Source organism: Prionailurus viverrinus, chromosome A1 (assembly GCF_022837055.1).
Source record: "Prionailurus viverrinus isolate Anna chromosome A1, UM_Priviv_1.0, whole genome shotgun sequence".
NCBI classification, from domain to species: domain Eukaryota; kingdom Metazoa; phylum Chordata; class Mammalia; order Carnivora; family Felidae; genus Prionailurus; species Prionailurus viverrinus.
In genome coordinates this window covers 135,797,132-135,803,911 of record NC_062561.1, presented here as the reverse complement: position 1 = coordinate 135,803,911, position 6,780 = coordinate 135,797,132, and positions in this window count along the sequence as shown.

The following is a 6,780-nucleotide window of genomic DNA, read 5'->3' as shown; positions in this document are numbered from 1 at the left end:
TTAGGGGAAATTGGCAGTTTTACTGTATTCAGTAGTCCAATCCCAAACTGACCTATCTTTTCTTTTCCTTAGATCTTCCTTTATTTCTTTCATTCATGTTTTGTATTTTTCTCTGGTGATGTTTTACAGTTTTCTAAAATTTGATTTGTTCCTAGATACTTAAAAGTTTTTAATTCTATTTTTAGTTATATAATTTAAGAATTTTATTTTCAACTTGTATCTTGCTAAGGTATAGACATATAATTGAGCTTTTTTATGTTGATCTTGTATCCAGGGACCTTGCTAAATTCACTTACTCTAATATTTTAAACCTTGATTTTTCTACACGCACAATTATGTCATTGTGAAAAATGACAGTTTTACTTCTTCCTTTCCAATCTTTACATAGATCTTTTTTTTTATCTTTAAATTATTTCACTGTCTGAAACCTTAAGGTTTGCATATACATACTAAAAATGGTCATCTCGGCCTCATCCCTAATCTCAGGATTACTTTTTTTTTTAATGTTTATTTATTTTGAGACAGAGAGAGACAGACAGAGAGAGAGAGAGAGCTGAGTGGGGGAGGTGCAGAGAGAGAGGGAGACACAGAATCTGAAGCAGGCTCCAGGCTCCGAGCTGTCAGCAGAGAGCCCGATGCGGGGCTTGAGTACATGAACTATGGGATCATGACCTGAGCCAAAGTCAGATGCTTAACCAACTGAGCCACCGAGGTGCCCCAGGATTACTTTTTTAAAAACTAATTTTACTATTAAGTATGAAATTTCATGTATGTTTTTTTTAAAAGATTTTTTTTTTAAGTAATCTCTATACCCAACATGGGGCTTGAACTCACAACCCTGAGATATAGAGTGTCACATTCCACCAACTGAGCCAGCCAGGCACCCCAGAAGTTTCATGTAGATTTGTAAAAATGTATACTTTATGAAGTTAAGGAAGTCTTTCTATTCTTGCCCAGAAAAAAAAAAATTAATAATAAGTGAGATTAAGTCTTGTCAAATTCTGTTTTACATCCAGCAAAATAATTATGATTTTTCTCCTTTATCCCATTAACGTGGTTAATTTCATTGACTGATTTTCTAAGTTGTTCAAACTTAGAAAAATGCGTTGGTTTTTCCTTGTATTGTTCTCCTGAGTTTTTGGAATGAGGGTTTGGTGGTCTCATTAAACTAGTTGGGGAGTGTCAACTGTTTTTCTGTTCTTTGGAAATGTTTACATACGATTGGTATTATTCCTTAGATATGTGGAAGAATTCACTGTTGAAGCCATGTGGGTCTAGAGTTTTCTCTGTGGAAAAGTATTTTGATACAAAGACCTTTTCTTTAATAAAGGATTTTCTATTTCTTCTGGTGTCCTTTTAAATGTTATATTTTTTCCGTGAATTTTACCATTTATCTAAATTTTCACATGTATCAGCAAACACCTCTTCCTAAATACTCTCCTCTTTGTACCATATGTACAGTCTGTAGTGATGTTCCCTATTTTACTCTTTTTATTGATGTATGTGTTTTCTTTTTTCTTGCTAAACAAAGTCAATCAATTTTTTCAATATTCAAAAAAATTTTTGTTAACATTTGTGTTTGAGAGACAGAGAGAGAGCATGAGTGGGGGAGGGGCAGAGAGGGAGGGAGACACAGCACCCAAAACAGGCTCCAGGCCCCCAGCTGTCAGCACAGAGCCAATGCAGGGCTCCAACACAAGAACCACGAGATCATGACCTGAGCTGAAGTCGGGCGCTTAACCAACCGAGCCACCCAGGCGCCCCAATTTTTTCAATATTTTTAAAGAAAAAACTTCAGGTCTGTTATGTTTGTTTTCTGTACCATTGATTTTTTACTTTTTATTGCCTTCTTTCTATGTTCTTTGGGTTTAATTTGCTGTTCCTTTTCCAGCTTCTTGAGATAAAAACTCAAATCATTCTTCTTTGCTAATGTATTTAAAGATACATTTTTTTTTCTGAGCACTGCATAGGCTATGTAATAGATTGCAAAAATGACCACAATTTTTTCCTATCTCTGTCAGCATGACCTATTGTAATATAATTTAGAGTTTTTTCCATCAAGAGGTATCTCCACCCTTGAGTCTAGGTTTGGCCATGTGACTTGCTTTAGTCAAGAGATGTTAGCAAATATAAAACAAACATAAGCTTGGAAAGCTTTTGAGCATTGGAGCTTGTCCTCGCTTGTTGTGCTTGGAAACTTGAGAACACCATGTGAATGAGAGCAAGCTAGTTTGCTGGAGGGTAAAAGGCCGCACAGGAAAGAACTAAGGCATCCTAGCTGAAAGCCTACCAACTTCCAAATAATGTAAGGCTATTCTAGATCTTCCATACTCCCCAACCTCTGTCTGATAATAGATACAAGGCAGTCCAACAACATCAGTTGAGCCAGAACAGAAGAATTACCCAGCCAACCCATAGAATCTTGATATAAATAAAATGCTTCCCTGCAAGCTACTAAGTTTTGGAATGATTTGTTACACAGCAAAAGCTAGCTGAAACAGGCTCTAACCTGACACAAGAGTGTTAATATGAAGTATGTTTCCATTCTCACTTCATTCAAAACATTTTCTAATTTCCTTGGTGATTTCTTATTTAGATCCATGAAATATTTAGAAATTTATTGTTTAATATTCAAGTTGGAGACTTTATTAGTGATTTTTTTATGACTGACTTCTAGCTGAATTCCTCTAAGGTCAAAGAATATAATCTGTAATCTTTTCAGTCCTTTCAAATTTGTTGAGACTTGCATTATGGACTAACAAGTAGTCAGTCTTAACAAATGTTCTTTATTGGCTACTGGAGATTTGCTCAGAAAGATCAAGCTTAAGTGTCAGATTAGTCTGACACATGTTACTTTATAATTGCTGGAAGTCAAAGTCTCCTGTGTGTAACAATTAATATCTTTAAAAGAAAATACTCACGTAATTACTGTGAAGTTAAAAACATCTTATAAGCATGATTTGACCAGCCTCACTAAGGCAGATTTGGTTATTGTGTGGTAGTTGCCAAAGTATATTTTTAAAGACAAGGGCTCCTGGGTGGTTCAGTCAGTTAAGTGTCTGACTTTGGATCAGGTCGTGATCTCGTGATTTGTGGGTTCGAGCCCTGCATCGGACTCTGTGCTTACAGCTCAGAGCCTAGAGCCTGCTTCCAATTCTGTGTCTCCCTCTCTCTCTGCCCCTCCTCCATTCACTCTCTGTCTCTCTCTCAAAAATAAACATTAAAGAAATCAAAAATAAATAGATACAGTATATGCCTGTATATATTTGCAGGGTTGATTCATAGTCCTTCCAAATAATATTGCCTTAATGTAAATGGATGAGACTACTAGCTCAAATGAAGCTCTTTTGATAACAAAACCCTTGTAATGCTTTCATTTTTAGAAGTTTTGGACCCATTAGACCCCACTGTATAAAATATGTCAAATCACAGTTACCTTGAGGCTGATGTCAGCCACAGATATCAACAGCAAGGAATGAACTTGAAATGATTTATTCATGAGAGCCTTAGGAAACTCCTTCTGTCAAGTTTTAATTTTTCGTATTTCTTTAAACCTCAAGCAAGAGATAGGCTGTTTATGACCATTAACTATCTGGTAATTTAATTATTTTTATGAAAATCTTTAATAATTCTAATACTCTAAACATTTTTTTTTAATACTTAGGCACTAAGGGGCTAAGGTTGCAGGAACACAGGCCTTTTATGCATTTGTGAAGCTTTCGGCGAGTTATTTAAAATACGGATAGGAACCTTCAGAATTATATGCTTTAAATTTATAATTTTTATATTATGATTCTACTTCAATGTAGTTATAATAATGAAACAATCATACACGCATAAACAGAGAGAAATCTCTTTTTTAGCCCAATATTAACGAACTTACACAAAATAAAACATCCCATAACAGAGCATTGTATTTTAAAAGTGTCACATCGATGGGACTGAATTGTATGCCACCACTTAAAACTATTTTAGAGGAATATTTAGTGACATAGCAATTTGTAAAGTAGGGGAAAAATTCTTTTTATGTATTAATTTTTAAGTTTTATTTATTTATTTTGAGTGAGAGAGAACATGAGCAGGGGAAGGGCAGAGAGAGAGGGAGACAGAACCCCAAGCAGGCCCCCCACTGTCAGCACAGAGCCAGATGTGGGGCTTGATCCCATGAACTGTGAGATCATGACCTGGGCTGAAATTAAAGAGTCCGAGGCTTAACTGACTAAACCACCCAGGTGCCCCAAGAAATTCTTTTAAAAAAAATTTTTTTTTAACATTTATTTATTTTTGAGACAGACAGACAGAGCATGAACGGGGGAGGGGCAGAGAGAGAGGGAGACACAGAATCAGAAGCAGGCTCCAGGCTCTGAGCCATCAGCCCAGAGCCCGACGCGGGGCTCGAACTCACAGACCGTGAGATCGTGACCTGAGCTGAAGTCGGAGGCTTAACCAACTGAGCCACCCAGGCGCCCCAAGAAATTCTTTTTAAAAAGCCACCAAGAGTTGAATGGCCAGTTCAAGGGAAAGGTCATATTCCTTTTGGAGTAAGACTTCACTATTAGTTTAGGAAGACACCTGAAGGGGCCTGCTTCACTTTGAAAGTTACGGCCTCCCCCCTGCACATAACCTAGATAGAAGACATTTAGACCAAGAAAAGGCAAAGGAATTTGGGAGTGGGCCTTTGGGAGCTCCTGAGTAAGCAGTAGGAAGGGGCTGAGATTAAAACAGGAGAGGGCAGTGGAACTGGTGTGGGGGGATCCACTACATGGGAACAGGGGGAGTCCGGGGGGAGCCCAGGGGGTAGAAGTTGGCCACACTCTATGTCCCTGTGGTAAGAGGTGGCCAAGCAACTTTGGGACACAAACGTTTATTACTAAATTTTAGGTCGTCTGCTGTGGTGGACTGAGAACCACATGCAATTTATTCACTTGTCACCCGAAGGATCCCCAACAAACTACAAATGAAATAATGTGCTTCGTTAACCCTCACTTCACCTCGTGGTTGGTGAGAGCCCGCAGCAAGCAAACTGTGGCTGTAAAGCTATCTCATACCTTGCCTGGTCTGCATCCTCTGCTTACCTATCTTTATCCTTTCTGGCCACGTGACATTTCCTTTCTCTCAGGCTTTGACACCAATTTCAGAGACATTTGTCTTTCTATCCACAGTTCAGGTTCCATACAATGTAGTTTTTGCCCCTGTATGGTATTTCCTTTACTCCCCCCCCCCCCCCCCCCCCCCCCGCCACTTACTTGTGTTCATGTTCTAGCTGAGGGAACTACATCCTGTGCTTCGGCTTTTGGCTGGGAGGCTGGGAACAGCCTCCAAGTTAAATCCATCTGGAAAAAGACTCTTTCAGGAGCGACATACTCTACACTTCCGGCACAGCACGATCCAATATTCCCCTGGCTGCAATCCTTCATGTTGGTCTCGTGAGCACAGGCCACGTTGTGATCCGACATGATTCCTGAATTAGCTATTAAAATCCAGAGTCTTACTGCTCTCCCTTCCTTTCCTCTTTGGCCTTTGCTGTGGCTGGTTGTATTTATGTCGCAGTCGATTCCTATGCTATTGCCTGTGCTCTGAAACCTTTCAGTGACTGCCTGGTCTGAGAGAGGATGCTGGCACCTGTCAATGATCAAGTCCACAGGTAGATACAAGAAGAGATGCAGAGAAGGAGTGTCACACATTTTTTTCTTTAATGGAAAAGGTGTTATTTGTATTATGTTTTTAGTTCGTTGGTTAATTAATTTTATTTGTTGACTTACAGTTGACTTTCAACATCACGTTGGTTTCCGGTGTACAACATAATGATTCGACAAGTTTATAGGTTATGCTGTGATCAACCCAAGGGCAGCTACCATCTGTCACCTTGCAATGCTATTGCACTACTCCCTATGCTGTGTCTTTCATGTTATATATAGTTTTTGATCACCCTTAGTTGTAAGACATTACAATCACCCCGTTCAGCACCACCTTGTTTCCAAACAAGAATGTTTTATTTAACATACACTGAGAGGTAATTCACTTTAGAAAAATCAATCGTTGTGTAAAGGGCAGTTCCCCCTGAGAACCTATTTTGAATGAGATCTGAATATTTGCTCCTCAAGATTTAATGGCATCACCTTGATAACTGCAGCACGCTGCCTTGGAAGAGTCTGTACCCAACACTTTGACCTGTTATTCCTTTGAGACTTTCAAAAGTGGAAGCTATCACTAGCAGGCAAATGGAGAACTTGTAAATTGTTCCTGTTTGGGAGGAAATCTGCTGGTAGCTGGGATTTCATGTATCAAGTTCAGTTTTGAAGTCTCAGCTATAACTTTTAGGCTTAATAATTGCCTTTGTGCAGGTAATCTGACAAAAGAAGGTTTCAAATGCTTTGTGGACCGTGGTTTGAACATACTGCTAATGAAGAGTTAGAGAGTGGATTATATTATTGATAATTCATTTTCTCCTAGTAGTGAATAAGCATCTATTATCTAGGTAAAGGGCTAGGCACTGGGGCCAGGACCAGCTACATAATTTGTGAAGCCCAGTGCAAAATGAAAATGAAAGGTTTCTTGCTTGAAAATTATCTAGAATGTAGCAATAATTATGAAGAATTTAATGTTCAGACAGCAGAACGTTAAACCAGGTGCGAGGCCGCTCGAAGCTCCGGGCTCTGTGGGACTGCACAGGTCACAAGCTGCTGAAGCAGCCCCCCACTGGGGTCAGTGAAATTGTACTATCTCTGACTTCAAGGAAACAAGTGAGAACCAGTCTAGTCCCTAGGTGGGATGCAAAAT